We start from the raw sequence: 15,945 nt of genomic DNA, 5'->3' as shown, positions 1-15,945 counted from the left end.
ATGCATACTACATACATGCTACATTCATACTACATACTACATACATGCTACATTCATACTACATAAATACTACATACATACTACATATATACTACATGCATGCTACATACATACAACATGCATACTACATACATGCTACATTCATACTACATAAATACTACATGCAACATACATACTACATATATACTACATACATACTACATATATACTACATGCATGCTACATACATACTGCATGCTACATACATACTACATGCTACATACATACCACATATACTACATACATACTACATGCATGCTACATACATACCACATACATACTACATACATACTACATACATACTACATGCATGCTACATGCATGCTACATGCTACATACATAACACATATATACTACATGCATGCTACATACATACTACATGCTACATACATACCACATACATACTACATGCATGCTACATACATACTACATGCTACATACATACCACATACATACTACATATATACTACATGCATGCTACATACATACTGCATGCTACATGCATGCTACATACATACTACATACATACTACATGCTACATACATACCACATATATACTACATACATACAATACATTCATACAATACATACATAGACATACAGTACATATAACATAGAGTAACATACTTACCAATACTTGTCACATTGTTCCCCGAAGCCATTGTCTTTTCCGGAATAAATATTAACATAACAAACCACAAAAATACTCACCCACGATCTGAAGCAGTCCACGAGTGTGTCCCACGACGATCTTGGGTAGAGAACTGCAGCATCAGCTGATGCTGCCGTTCTCTACGGGCTGCAGGAATCCAATGACGGAAGGTAGGTATCCTTCCGCACTGTATTCCTCCGCCACTTAAAAAAAAAAAAAGTCCCTAGTCTCACTTTATGCCATTGCTGTGTGGGAAATTCCCACGCAGCAATGGCATAAAGTGAGACTAGGGACTTTTTTTTTTAAGTGGCGGAGGAATACAGTGCGGAAGGATACCTACCTTCCGTCATTGGATTCCTGCAGCCCGTAGAGAACGGCAGCATCATCTGATGCTGCAGTTCTCTACCCAAGATCGTCGTGGGACACACTCGTGGACTGCTTCGGATCGTGGGTGAGTATTTTTGTGGTTTGTTATGTTAATATTTATTCCGGAAAAGACAATGGCTTCGGGGAACAATGTGACAAGTATTGGTAAGTATGTTACTCTATGTTATATGTACTGTATGTCTATGTATGTATTGTATGAATGTATTGTATGTATGTAGTATATATGTGGTATGTATGTAGCATGTAGTATGTATGTAGTATGTATGTAGCATGCATGTAGCATGCATGTAGTATATATGTAGTATGTATGTAGCATGTAGCATGTATGTAGTATGTATGTGGTATGTATGTAGCATGTAGTATGTATGTAGCATGCATGTAGTATATATGTAGTATGTATGTAGCATGTAGTATGTATGTAGTATGTATGTGGTATGTATGTAGCATGTAGTATGTATGTAGCATGCATGTAGCATGCATGTAGTATGTATGAAGTATGTATGAAGTATGTATGTAGCATGCATGTAGTATGTATGTAGTATGTATGTAGTATGTATGTAGTATATATGTAGTATGTATGTAGCATGTAGCATGTATGTAGTATGTATGTGGTATGTATGTAGCATGTAGTATGTATGTAGCATGCATGTAGTATATATGTAGTATGTATGTAGCATGTAGTATGTATGTAGTATGTATGTGGTATGTATGTAGCATGCAGTATGTATGTAGCATGTATGTAGTATATATGTAGTATGTATGTAGTATATATGTAGTATGTATGTAGCATGTAGTATGTATGTAGCATGTAGTATGTATGTAGCATGCATGTAGTATATATGTAGTATGTATGTAGCATGTAGTATGTATGTAGCATGCATGTAGTATATATGTAGTATGTATGTAGCATGTAGTATGTATGTAGCATGTAGTATGTATGTAGCATGCATGTAGTATGTATGTAGTATTTTTTTTTTTTTTTAACATTTAACACATTAGCCGGATGATGGGACTACTACTGTCCCATCATTGGCTAATGTGTCAATCACTGTCATGGTAGCAGGCATCGCCAGATGGGACTTGTAGTCCCATCGGACGATGCTTGCACAGACCCCCGGACATCAGCACAGCCCCCTGGCAGGCCAGCACAGCCCCCCGGCAGGCCGGTACAGACCCCCACAGGGTGCACAGACCACCGGCAGGCCGGCACAGCCCCCCGGCAGGCCGGTACAGACCCCCACAGGGTGCACAGACCACCGGCAGGCCGGCACAGCCCCCCGGCAGGCCGGTACAGACCCCGGGCAGTCCACACAGCCCCCCGGCAGGCCGGCAGAGACCCCCGGAAGGCCCGAAATGACGGCGCATCATGATGCGCACACACCGCGCATCATGATGACGTCAGGCTGTCAATCAACTTTGAACTTCCGATTCCGATGCCGAATTCCGATATTGAAAAAATATCGGAAGTCGGTATCGGAATTCCGATACAGCAAGTATCGGCCAATACCCGTTACTTGCGGTATCGGAATGCTCAACACTACTCTGCACCCCATCTTGAATGAAAAAAAACAGAAATGTAGAACTTTTTGCAAATTTATTAAAAAGGATAAACTGAAATATCACATGACCATAAGTATTCAGACCCTTTGCTCAGTATTGAGTAGAAGCACCCTTTTGAGCTAGTACAGCCATGAGTCGTCTTGGGAATGATGCAGCAAGTTTTACACACCTGGGGATTTGGGGATCCTCTCCAGTTCCGTCAGGTTGGGTGGTGAACGTTGGTGGACAGACATTTTCAGGTCTCTCCAGAGAGGCGCAATAGGGTTTAGGTCAGGGCTCTGTCTGGGCCATCAAGAATGGTCACAGAGTTGTTCTGAAGCCACTCCTTTGTTATTTTAGCTGTGTGCTTAGGGTCATTGTTTTTTTGAAAGGTGAACCTTCGGTCAAGTCTGAGGTCCAGAGCACTTTGGAAGAGGTTTTCATCCAGGATATCTCTGTACTTGGCCACATTCATGTTTCTTTCAATTGCAACCAGTCGTCCTGTCCCTGCAGCTGAAAAACACCCCCATAGCATGATGCTGCCACCACGTTTTACTGTTGGGATTATATTAGGCAGGTGATGAGCAGTGCCTGGTTGTCTCCACACAAACCGCTTAGAACTTTTTGGTGATAATTCTATCTTCGTCTCATCAGACCAGAGAATCTTATTTCTCATAGTCTGGGAGTCCTTCATGTGTTTCTTAGCAAACTGTATGCAAGTTTTCATATGTCTTGCACTGAGGAGAGGCTTCCGTCGGGCCACTCTGCCATAAAGGCCCATCTGGTGGAGGGCTACAGTGATAGTTGACTTTGCGGAACTTTCTCCCATCTCCCTACTGCATCTGTGGAGCTCAGCCACAGTGATCTTGGGGTTCTTCTTTAACTCTTTCACCAAGGCTCTTCTCCCACGATTGCTCAGTTTGGCTGGACGACCACGTCTAGGAAGACTTCTGGTGGTCTCAAACGTCTTCCACTTAAGGATTATGGAGGCCACTGTGCTCTTAGGAACCTTGAGTACTGCAGAAATTCTTTGTAACCTTGGCCAGATCTGTACCTTGCCACAATTCTGTCTCTGAGCTCCTTGGCCAGTTCCTTTGACCTCATGATTCTCATTTGGTCTGACATGCACTGTGAGCTGTGAGGTCTTATATAGACAGGTGTGTGCCTTTACAAATCAAGTCCTATCAGTGTAATTAAACACATCTGGACTCCAATGAAGGAGTAGAACCATCTCAAGGAGGATCACAAGGAAATGGACAGCATGTGACTTAAATATGAGTGTCTGAGCAAAGGGTCTGAATACTTATGACCATGTGATATTTCAGATTTTCCTTTTTAATACATTTGCAAAAATGTCTACATTTCTGTTTTTTTTTCAGTCAAGATGGGGTGCAGAGTGTACATTAATGAGAAAAAAATGAACTTTTTTGAATTTACCAAATGGCTGCAATGAAACAAAGAGAGAAACATTTAAAGGGGTCTGAATACTTTCTGTACCCTCTATATATACAGGACAGAAGAAGTTGTACGGTGCAGTGTATATATACAGGACAGGACAGGAGGAGTGGTACTGTGCAGTGCATATATTCAGGACAGGAGGAGTGGTACTGTGCAGTGTATATATACAGGACAGGAGGAGTGGTACTGTGCAGTGTATATATACAGGACAGGAGGAGTGGTACTGTGCAGTGTATATATACACAGGACAGGAGGAGTGGTACTGTGCAGTGTATATATACACAGGACAGGGGGAGTGGTACTGTGCAGTGTATATATACAGGACAGGAGGAGTGGTACTGTGCAGTGTATATTTACAGGACAGGAGAAGTGGTAATGTGCAGTGTATACATACAGGACAGGAGGAGTGGTAATGCTCAGTGTATATATACAGGACAGGAGAAGTTGTACGGTGCAGTGTATATATACAAGACAGGAGAAGTGGTACTGGGCAGTGCATATATACAGGAGGAGTGGTACTGTGCAGTGTATATATACAGGACAGGAGGAGTGATACTGTGCAATGTCTATATATACAGGACAGAAGTGGTACTGTGCAGTGTATATATACAGGAGTGGTACTGTGCAGTGTATATATGCACAGGACAGGAGGCGTCGTACTGTGTAGTATATATACAGGACAGGGGGAATGGTACTGTGCAGTGTATATATACAGGACAGGAGAAGTGGTACTGTGCCGTCTATATTTACAGGACAGGAGAAGTGGTAATGTGCAGTGTATATATACAGGACAGGAGAAGTTGTACGGTGCAGTGTATGTATACAAGACAGAAGTGGTACTGGGCAGTGTATATATACAGGAGGAGTGGTACTGTGCACTGTGTATATATACAGGACAAGGGGAGTGGTACTGTGCAGTGTATATATACAGGAGGAGTGGTACTGAGCAGTGTATACTGTATATACAGGGCAGGATGAGTGGTACTGTGCAGTGTATATATACAGGACAGGAGGAGTGGTACTGTGCAGTGTTTATATACAGGACAGGAGAAGTGGTACTGTGCAGTGTATATATACAGGACAGAAGTGGTACTATGCAGTGTATATATACAGGACAGGAGGAGTGGTACTGTGCAGTGTATATATACAGGACAGGGGGAGTGGTACTGTGCAGTGTATATATACAGGAGAAGTGGTACTGTGCAGTGTATATATTTATATAGGACAGAAGGAGTGGTACTGTGCAGTGTTTATATACAGGACAGGAGGAGAGGTGATGTGCAGTGTTTATATACAGGACGGGAGGAGTTGTACTGTGCAGTGTATATACACAGGGCAGGAGGAGTGGTACTGTGCAGTGTATATATACAGGACGGGGAGTGATACTGTGCACTGTATATATACAGGACAGGGGGAATGATACTGTGCAGTGTATATATACAGGACAGGAGGAGTGGTACTGTGCAGTGTTTATATACAGGACAGGAGGAATGGTGTTGTGCAGTGTATATATACAGGACAGGAGGAGTGGTACTGTGCAGTGTATATATACGGGACAGGAGGAGTGGTACTGTGCAGTGTATATATACAGGACAGGAGGAGTGGTACTGTGCAGTGTATATATACAGGACAGGAGGAGTGGTACTGTGCAATGTATATATACAGGACAGGAGGAGTGGTACTGTGCAGTGTATATATACAGGACAGGACAAGTGGTACTGTGCAGTGTATATACACAGGACAGGAGGAGTGATACTGTGCAGTGTATATATATATATATACAGAACAGGAGGAGTGTGTAATGTAAGTTATGATGTTGCAGAACTTTCTAGAAATCTTCCATTTCACTCTACTGAGAAATTCAGCCTGTCACAAGCTTGCAGCATCCTCCTTCCCACCTCCTCTTTTCACCCACAGCTTAGACACACACAGACCAGTGCCCCCCCTGCTTGCAGCTCTGTGAAATCTGAACTCACACCGAGGAATTCTTCCCTCCCCTCCCCCTGCAAGGGATGTTAATTAAGCTGAGTGAAAAAGAATGTTTTTTGTTTGAACCATGTAGGGCAAGCATATGAATGAGATATTAAAAGAAGCCTAGTGCAGGCTCCGGTCACGACAGAAAAATGAAACGGACATTTCTGTGATCTGAGTGGACCCGACTTCGCTACGGTGGCTCCTGCGAGGTTATCGGACCTCCAGAACCTGAGATATGGATTGTGTCATGTCGGACGCTGTTCACACCACAGCATCCGGCAGGCAGAGGTAGTTCCACCTCCAGCCACTATAGCCTCAGTGGCGCCGGTTTGATCTTCAGGCTCTCGGGGGTTAATCCTGCTGGAGACCAGGTTGGAAGGTTAGTCACGCCCACGGTCTTTAAATAGTCATACTGGCATATGGGCGTCGCCGATTATAGCTTGTGTTTCATACCAAGTGGTTCCGGTCTGGAGTGGAGGTGTTCAAGAGAGAGAGATTCATATCTGGTGTCGTATGATCCGTCGTTATCCTTTCTCCTTCCCATATTTGTGTTTAGTTGTGCCCTGTTCACATTACTGTTTATTCCTGTGTGTGTGCGGCGCAGTGCAGTTTAAGTTCTCCCTGTCTGTCATTATTTGTGTGGGAGCTTTGGTGGTGTGACTCCTCACTGGGTGGAGGGTGGAGGGTTAAGTGCAGGGCTGAGCAGGAGATAAGGAAAGGTCGGAGGCTCAGGCATTTGCACCTTCAGCAAAAACCCTGGGTTGAGGGTCAGACAGGGTTTCCCCTAGTAAAAGGGACACCACAGGGGCCCCGGGTATTTCAGCCTTAGTTGAACTAAGCCCCCGTGACATTATAATCGGCCCACATTTTTTCAGGAGTCCATGGATCCATTAGATTCCATAACCCGCCAGTTGGCGGCGCTGTCCATACAGGTCTCCGAGTTGAAAGGGGCAGTTCAGCAGCAGGGCCTGGTAGTAGCAAAGGTGCAAACGGCATCTGCAGGTATCGGTGCAGAGCCGAAGTTTCCGCTGCCAGAACGATTTTCAGGCGATCGCAGCAAATTTGTCGTATTTCGGGAGGCCTGCAAATTATACTTCCGCATGCGGCCAATATCCTCAGGTAATGAGGCCCAGCGAGTAGGGCTGGTGTTGTCATTACTGAGTGGTGACCCCCAAGCATGGGCATTTTCCTTACCAGCTGACTCTGCTACATTTCATTCGGTCGATAATGTTTTTTCTGCCCTCGGGCTCATTTACGATGACCCTGACCGACTGGCTCTAGCGGAATCTAAAATCCGCGCCCTCCGCCAGGGGGAGCGCTTGGCAGAAGACTATTGTTCGGAATTTCGCCGCTGGGCTGTAGACACACAGTGGAATGACCCAGCACTGCGGAGCCAGTTTATTCATGGGGTATCAGGGAGGGTGAAACAAGCCCTCCTGATGTATGAGACTCCGGCATCATTGGAGTCTGCCATGAGTTTGGTGATACGTATTGATCGCCGTTTTCGTCAGGGGGCACAGGAGACGCTACCTCTGGGGGAAAACAGAGGTGCAGGTGTGGTTGAAGTAGAATCATAGAATCATAGAGTTGGAAAGGACCTCCTGGGCCATCTGGTCCAACCCCCTGCTCAAAGCAGGATTCGCTAAATCATCCCAGTCAGATGTCTGTCCAGCCTCTGTTTGAAGACTTCCATTGAAGGAGAACTCACCACTTCTCGTGGCAGCCTGTTCCACTCATTGATCACTCTAACTGTCAAAAAGTTTTTTCTAATATCTAATCTGTGTCTCTTCCCATTCAGTTTCATCCCATTGCTTCTAGTCTTTCCTTGTGCAAATGAGAATAAAGTTGATCCTTCTACAATGTGACAGCCCATTAGATATTTGTAGACAGCTATTAAGTCTCCTCTCAGTCTTCTCTTTTGCAAACTAAACATTCCCAAATCCTGCAACCTTTCCTCATAAGACAGGGTTTGCAGACCGGTCACCATTCTGTAGATGAGTAGATGAGTCCCCTGAACCTATGCAGATTGCTGGCGTGGCACAGGTTCAGCCTCGCGCTCCGGGATTCCGGAAGCCCGGAGCATGTTTCTACTGTGGTAAAGGAGGTCATTATGTTAACGTTTGCCCGGTACTACCTAAGAGGGTCACACCGGCGGAAAACTGTTAAGCTCAGAGGGTATGGAGGAGACCCAACTGAGCGTATGCATATCCTCCATGATGGTATCTCAATGTATGCTCCCTGCCAAGGTTATTATCGCCGGCAGAGAGCTACCTATATCAGTGTTTGTGGATAGCGGTTCCGCCACCAATCTCATAGATGAGGAGTTTGCACACACCGCCGGGTTTAAGATCGAAAAACTTCCTCACCCCATACAGGTGGTGACCATTAATGCTGTTCCCCTCCCTCAAGGGGAGATTACTGAGTTTGTGGCAGAGGTGAAACTCCACATTGGGGTCCTACATTCTGAGTCGGTTACATGTAGGGTCCTCCGTAATCTCCCAGCTCAAATGGTCCTGGGTTTTCCATGGCTGTCCAGGCACAACCCGGTAATTGATTGGAAAACTCAGGACATAGTACAATGGAGTGGTTTCTGCCAAGACAATTGCTTGGCCACATGTGTGTCCGCCGTGACGCCCAGCCTGCCGGAGGCTTTGCAGGATTTCGCGGATGTTTTCTCTGAGAAGGGTTGCTCAGAACTGCCTCCACATAGAGCCTATGACTGTGCTATTAGGTTAAAACCCGGGGCCAAATTACCTAAGGCCAGGATGTTTAATATTTCTGGTCCTGAGAGACAAGCTCTGAAAGACTACATCGCGGAGAGTCTGAGCAAAGGTCACATCCGGCCTTCGTCCTCGCCTGTAGCCGCGGGGTTTTTCTTCATTAAGAAGAAAGATGGGGGGTTACGCCCGTGTCTGGATTTCCGAGAGTTAAACCAGATTACTATCCGTGATCCCTACCCAATGCCGTTGATCCCGGATTTGTTAAACCAGGTAGCGGGGGCGAAATGGTTTTCCAAGCTGGACCTCAGGGGGGCGTATAACCTCATAAGGGTCCGTCAGGGGGATGAGTGGAAGACGGCGTTTAACACTCCTGAGGGTCATTTTGAGAGTCTGGTTATGCCGTTTGGGTTGACCACCGCGCCTGCCGTTTTCCAACATTTTATTAATGATGTATTTGCTCATGTCCTGGGGAGATTTGTGATTGTATACCTGGATGATATCCTCATTTATTCTAGCGATCGGGACACTCATTTGGAGCATGTTAGGCAGGTGTTACAGTTGCTCCGGGAGAACCAGCTCTATGCTAAGCTGGAAAAATGTTTATTTTTTTGTCCAGGAGTTGCCCTTTTTGGGATATATTGTGTCCGCAGCCGGTTTTAAAATGGACACCGCTAAGGTGCAAGCGGTGTTGCAATGGGAGAGGCCGGAGAGTCTGAAAGCACTCCAGCGGTTCCTTGGGTTTGCGAATTATTATAGGAAATTTATAAAACACTTTTCGACTGTCGCCAAACCGCTCACGGACATGACAAAGAAGGGTGCCGATCTGGCGAACTGGCCTGAGGTGGCTATACGTGCATTTGAGCGTCTGAAGAATAGTTTTGCTTCAGCCCCCATTCTGGTGCAACCAGACGTGTCTAAACCTTTTGTGGTAGAGGTTGATGCGTCGGAGGTGGGAGTGGGGGCAGTACTGTCTCAAGGCTCGTCCTTGAGCGAGATGCATCCATGCGCCTACTTCTCCAAGAAGCTGTCGCCGGCCGAACGGAATTATGATATCGGCAACAGGGAGTTGTTGGCCATCAAACTGGCTTTTGAGGAATGGCGACACTTCTTGGAGGGGGCGGCTCACCAGGTCACAGTTATCACCGACCATAAGAATCTGCTCTACCTGGAGTTGGCCAAGCGTCTGTCTCCTAGGCAGGCTCGCTGGGCATTGTTTTTTACTCGTTTCAATTTTCTTGTGACGTACCGTCCCGGGGCTAAAAACACCAAGGCGGATGCTTTGTCTAGGTGTTTTCCGGGAGGAGAACCTCGGGAAGAGCCGGTACCCATCCTCCAGAAAGGGGTAGTGGTCTCGGCTCTCACGACTGAGGTAGAGGCGGAGATTGCCGAGGCCCAAGAGGAGGTACCACCAGGTCTTCCCGCCAACAAATCATTTGTACCCCTGCATCTTCGGCCTAAGGTGTTGAAGGAACACCACGATTCGGTACTGGCTGGTCACCCAGGGGTGAAGGGCACCTTAGAGCTGGTATCGCGTCGTTTCTGGTGGCCCAAAATCCGGCAGGACGTGGTCTCGTACGTGGCAGCTTGCATCACGTGCGCTAGGGCTAAGTCACCCCGAACCCGTCCTGCTGGCACGCTACAGCCTCTGGGGGTACCCAATAGGCCATGGACAGAAATCTCCATGGATTTTATCACTGACTTGCCAGCCTCGGCAGGGAACACGGTCATCCTGGTGGTGGTTGACCGTTTTTCAAAGATGGCGCATTTTGTGGCGTTGTCCTCTTTGCCCAATGCTAAGACGTTGGCTCAGGTATTTGTGAAGGAGGTGGTCAGACTCCACGGAGTACCGTCTGACATAGTATCTGATAGGGGTACGCAATTTGTGGCGAGGTTTTGGAAAGCTTTTTGCTCTAGGTTGGGGATCAAGTTGTCACATTCATCGGCGTTTCATCCACAGTCTAATGGACAAACTGAGCGCATGAACCAAAATCTAGAACAGTATTTACGATGCTTTGTGTCCGACAACCAGGAGGAGTGGTCTACTTTCCTTCCTCTGGCCGAATTCGCATTAAATAATCACCGCCAAGAGTCATCAGGAGAGTCTCCATTCTTTTGTGTGTACGGTCAACATCCTCAGTTTTGTACCTTACGTCAGGGTGACTCCGGGGGTGTCCCGGAGGAGGATCAGCTAGGAGCCCAATTGTCATCAGTCTGGAGGCGGGTGAAACAGCGTTTGTTGAGCATGAGTGCCAGGTACAAACGGGTGGCTGACAGTAGACGCGTGCCAGGTCCGGACCTGTGTGTGGGTGAATGGGTGTGGTTAGCTACGAAGAACCTAAAACTCAAAATCCCATCTTTAAAACTGGGTCCAAGGTTTATTGGGCCTTTCAGGATTTCTGCCATCATTAACCCAGTGGCTTATCGGTTGGAACTTCCTGCGGTGTACAGAATACATAACGTTTTTCACAGGGCTTTATTGAAAAAGGTGGTAGGCTTGGTGGACACGACGCCGATGCCACCTCCAGTCATGGTGGATGGCGAGTTAGAGTTCGAGGTCGCCAAGGTGGTGGACTCTCGAGTAGTACGCCGTACTCTTCAGTATTTGGTACACTGGCGGGGGTATGGTCCAGAGGAGAGGTCTTGGGTTCCAGCCTCAGACATACATGCGGATCGGCTGGTCAGTTCTTTTCACCGTCGTCATCCGGACAAGCCGGGTCCTATGAGTCTTGAGGGCCCTGGGGTCCCTCGTAGAAGACGGGGTACTGTCATGTCGGACGCTGTTCACACCACAGCATCCGGCAGGCAGAGGTAGTTCCACCTCCAGCCACTATAGCCTCAGTGGCGCCGGTTTGATCTTCAGGCTCTCGGGGGTTAATCCTGCTGGAGACCAGGTTTGAAGGTTAGTCACGCCCACGGTCTTTAAATAGTCATACTGGCATATGGGCGTCGCCGATTATAGCTTGTGTTTCATACCAAGTGGTTCCGGTCTGGAGTGGAGGTGTTCAAGAGAGAGAGATTCATATCTGGTGTCGTATGATCCGTCGTTATCCTTTCTCCTTCCCATATTTGTGTTTAGTTGTGCCCTGTTCACATTACTGTTTATTCCTGTGTGTGTGCGGCGCAGTGCAGTTTAAGTTCTCCCTGTCTGTCATTATTTGTGTGGGAGCTTTGGTGGTGTGACTCCTCACTGGGTGGAGGGTGGAGGGTTAAGTGCAGGGCTGAGCAGGAGATAAGGAAAGGTCGGAGGCTCAGGCATTTGCACCTTCAGCAAAAACCCTGGGTTGAGGGTCAGACAGGGTTTCCCCTAGTAAAAGGGACACCACAGGGGCCCCGGGTATTTCAGCCTTAGTTGAACTAAGCCCCCGTGACAGATTGCTCCCAAACGGAGTGTCCTAAGGAGGGCATGCTTGGAGTTGTTTCACTCTATTCGGTAAATCACAAACAATGATGCCCTATGTGTGCTGATACGGGCTTTTCTCTTTTAGATATAGTTAGTATAAGTTTTTAGTAAAGTTTCAACTTAGAGAAAGGGGGTGGAATCTCCCCAGCCGGCCCCTTTTGCTGAGGTCACACAGCCTAGACCATAAGGGATGCGAGGGGACAATGAGCTCAGTTCAGCTGAGGTCCTCATGCCAGAGAGACGTGCCGATGAGTGGGGACGTTTGGTTAAGCACCCCTCCCCCCTCAGCCACATGCCTGATACCAACTACGCACATGTGAGTGTTATTCTCTGTTCTTTCATCCACTTTGTTTTATATTTGTACTAGCTGAAGAGCCCGGCGCTGCCCGGGCATAGTAATTAACTGTGGTTAGTTATAACAAATTATAATTATCCTCCATCCCATAGTCCCGTGCCCATATACCCATTATACACATCCTCCATCCCATAGTCCCGTGCCCATATACCCATCATACATATCCACCATCCCATAGGCCCGTGCCCATATACCCATCATACATATCCTCCATCCCATAGTCGAGTGCCCATATGCCCATCACACATCCTCCATCCCATAGTCCCGTGCCCATATACCCATTACACATCCTCCATCCCATAGTCCCATGCCCATATACCCATCATACATATTCGCCATCCCATAGTCGAGTGCCCATATACCCATCATACATATCCGCCATCCCATAGGCCCGTGCCCATATACCCATCATGCATATCCTCCATCCCATAGTCGAGTGCCCATATACCCATCACACATCCTCCATCCCATAGTCCCGTGCCCATATACCCATTACACATCCTCCATCCCATAGTCCCATATACCCATCATACATATTCGCCATCCAATAGTCGAGTGCCCATATACCCATCATACATATCCGCCATCCCATAGTCCCGTGCCCATATACCCGTCATACATATCCTCCATCTCATTGTCCAGTGCCCATATACCCATCACACATCCTCCATTTCATAGTCAACCATTATGACATCATAATGAGTGGCGGGGCTTGCAACCTATGATGACATCAACGTCGCCATGGCAACCATTGTGACATCATAATGAGGGGAGGGGCTTGATACGCACACACTGTTTCCTCAGTATGTAGATAGGGGCATTATGACATCATAATATTGTATTTGTTCATATTTAATGTCTCAACTTTATAGCAACTTTTATCTGTATAATCACTGCCCTTTTGGGAATAAATGATAAAATCTATTAGTTTGTCTCCATGCTCTAAGAAACGAACTATGCACCTCTTTCAGATAATCGCTGCTGATTTCAGGGGTTTGCCACGGACCCTCTTAATTTAACTCTGTGAATTAAGAAAAGCGTGGATGGTGGCAACATGGTGTGTGCGATTGATTAGGCTAGTTGGCAGGACAGAAGGGTCTTACATTGCTAAAGCGGGCTGTGGCCACAGTATTGATAATTCCCTTACTGCCGTAGCCTAATTGTCCGTGCACAACAAGCAGGCCGTCCTGTTATGATAGAGTCACCGTAGGAGGCAGACACAAAAATAGAAGCTACGTCCAGAAAACCAGAGAAGTTGGCAACTATCAGATTGCAGACCCCTGAACCTATCAACACAACTAGCAGTAGCCGTGGGGGGTTCCTACGGTGCCCTAGACCCCTCGATCACAGCCGGAGAGCTAAATAGCCTAAAGACAGAAAAGGAAATCTAAACTGCCCCAAAGCAGACCCCAAAGTAAAAGGCAGCCCCCAACATATAATGACGGTGAAGCCAGATGAAAAAACACTCACAAAGATAGAAAGATAGGCTGAGCAAACGATGGGGCCCAAGCTAACTAAACAGGACAGGAAAGGAAGGTTGCTGTCTGCAATCTGCCAAAACCCTATCAAAGACATAAGCCAACAGGCTGATATGGAAAAAGACCCTGAAGCAGCTAGGCTTCAAAAACTATATCAGCACTCAGGTATTTTCTGAAGACAGAGCTAAAGGAATTCAGCTCACCCCAGCAGGGAATGGCAGAAATCCAGAAAAACAAAGCAAAACAGAGTCAAAGCACAAATGCAAAAAGCTGAGCAGAAAACTTAGCTTTAGAAGAGCAGGAATTCAGACTGGACTCCAAGAATCCCTCAGAGAAATCACCCGCAGGGCAGAAGGGCGTCGGCGGCCTTATATCCAGTCAGTAACTCCACTCAGCCAGTCATCATCATTAGTCTCAGGTGCTTGATAATCAGGCTCACTACCTTTCTTTACCAGAAGAGGGAGTTCATCGGGCCTCAGTGGTGAAGGGGAAAATGAACTCACAACACCGTCCGGTGACTAATTATCCGAGGTGCAGTTCCCTTACTGACCTGAGGGTAAGGGGGGCGCCGGAGAGCTGCGAGTTCCAAAGTGGAACTGAGAAAGTGGGATATACATAAATCCCCGCAGTTCTTGGAAGGTTGTTAGCAGTGGTGGGGCATCCAAAATAACCCCCCTGCGGTAAATTGTTAGAGCAAGGTTAGCTTGCTGCATTTTTGTCACATGGTGCCAGTGGTGGGATAACTAAGATAAGCCCCCACTGTGCCTGTGACAGCTGTGTGCCGGCAGTGTGTCACGTCCCTCCGTCCACTGATACACCTGTGTCAGTGGTGGGCGTTATGAATGGGTCACCGAGGAGGAAAAAAACAAGCTAAGTCTCAGAAAACCAGAGAGGTTGGTAACTATGCAGATTGCAGATCCCTGATCTTAACCACACAACTAGCAGCAGTCGTTGAGCATTCCTACTATGATCCTAGACGCCTCAACACAACCGGAGAGCTACATAAGCCTAAAGCAGGAAAAGAGGAAAACTAACTGCCCCAGAGCAGACCCCAAAGGAAAGACAGACCCCCACATGTATTGTCGGTGAAACAAGATGAAAACACAAACAAAGGCAGGAAAATAGGCTGAGCAAACGATGGGGCCCGACTAACTAGAAAGGACAGGAAAGGAAAGCCACTGTCTGCAATCTGCCAAAAAACCCTACCAAAATAATGTCCAACACTTCTGATAGCAAAATTAACCCTGAAGTCTAGACTTCTCCCACTATATCAGCACTCTGAAATATTCTGAGACGGAGCAAAAAGAGGCCAATCTAATAAGGGACAAAAAAGGCAAATTGGCAAATACAGATAAATAGAAGTGGAAATTCAGCATAGCCCCAGCAGGGCTGGCTGACCACACAAGAAACTGAATTGACCAACAAGCGCAAGTGTGAACATTAGCAAAAAACAAACTTGAGAAGACTGGAAGAGAGCTGAAGTCCAAGACCTGAGAAGCAGACTGAATCACCAGCACCAGGATAGGGCGTCGGCTGTCTTATATCCAGTCTGATCCAATTGTTATTCTCATCAGGTGGCAGATCACTACCACTTAAACCAACCTCACTACCTCCTGTCACCACCAGAGGGAGAACGGAAGAACTGTCAACTGGTGGAGCAGAAAATGAGTTCATAACAGGTGGGATTGTGACATATTGGTGACACAGGGTCCACCGTTCGTCGCAATTTGGGTGGCAGCGGTCGGCCGTTCGTCGCATATTGGTGGCAACGGCGTGCCTCCTGCTTGCCGTTCGTCACATATTGGTGGCAGAGCGGTGGGATAATCCTAGAGCATTAGTGATTTGGTTTGATCAATCATTCCTCTCACTAAAGACCTGCACGGTTCCTGCGGGAATCCTGCATCATAGGTTTTGGAGAACAGACTCAGAGGTTACTAGTTCTG

The sequence above is a fragment of the Dendrobates tinctorius genome, unplaced genomic scaffold (genome assembly GCF_039654945.1).
Source record: "Dendrobates tinctorius isolate UK_male_01 unplaced genomic scaffold, ASM3965494v1 ptg000164l, whole genome shotgun sequence".
NCBI classification, from domain to species: Eukaryota; Metazoa; Chordata; class Amphibia; order Anura; family Dendrobatidae; genus Dendrobates; species Dendrobates tinctorius.
The sequence above is the reverse complement of the archived record's forward strand: the minus strand, read 5'-3'. Positions refer to the sequence as shown.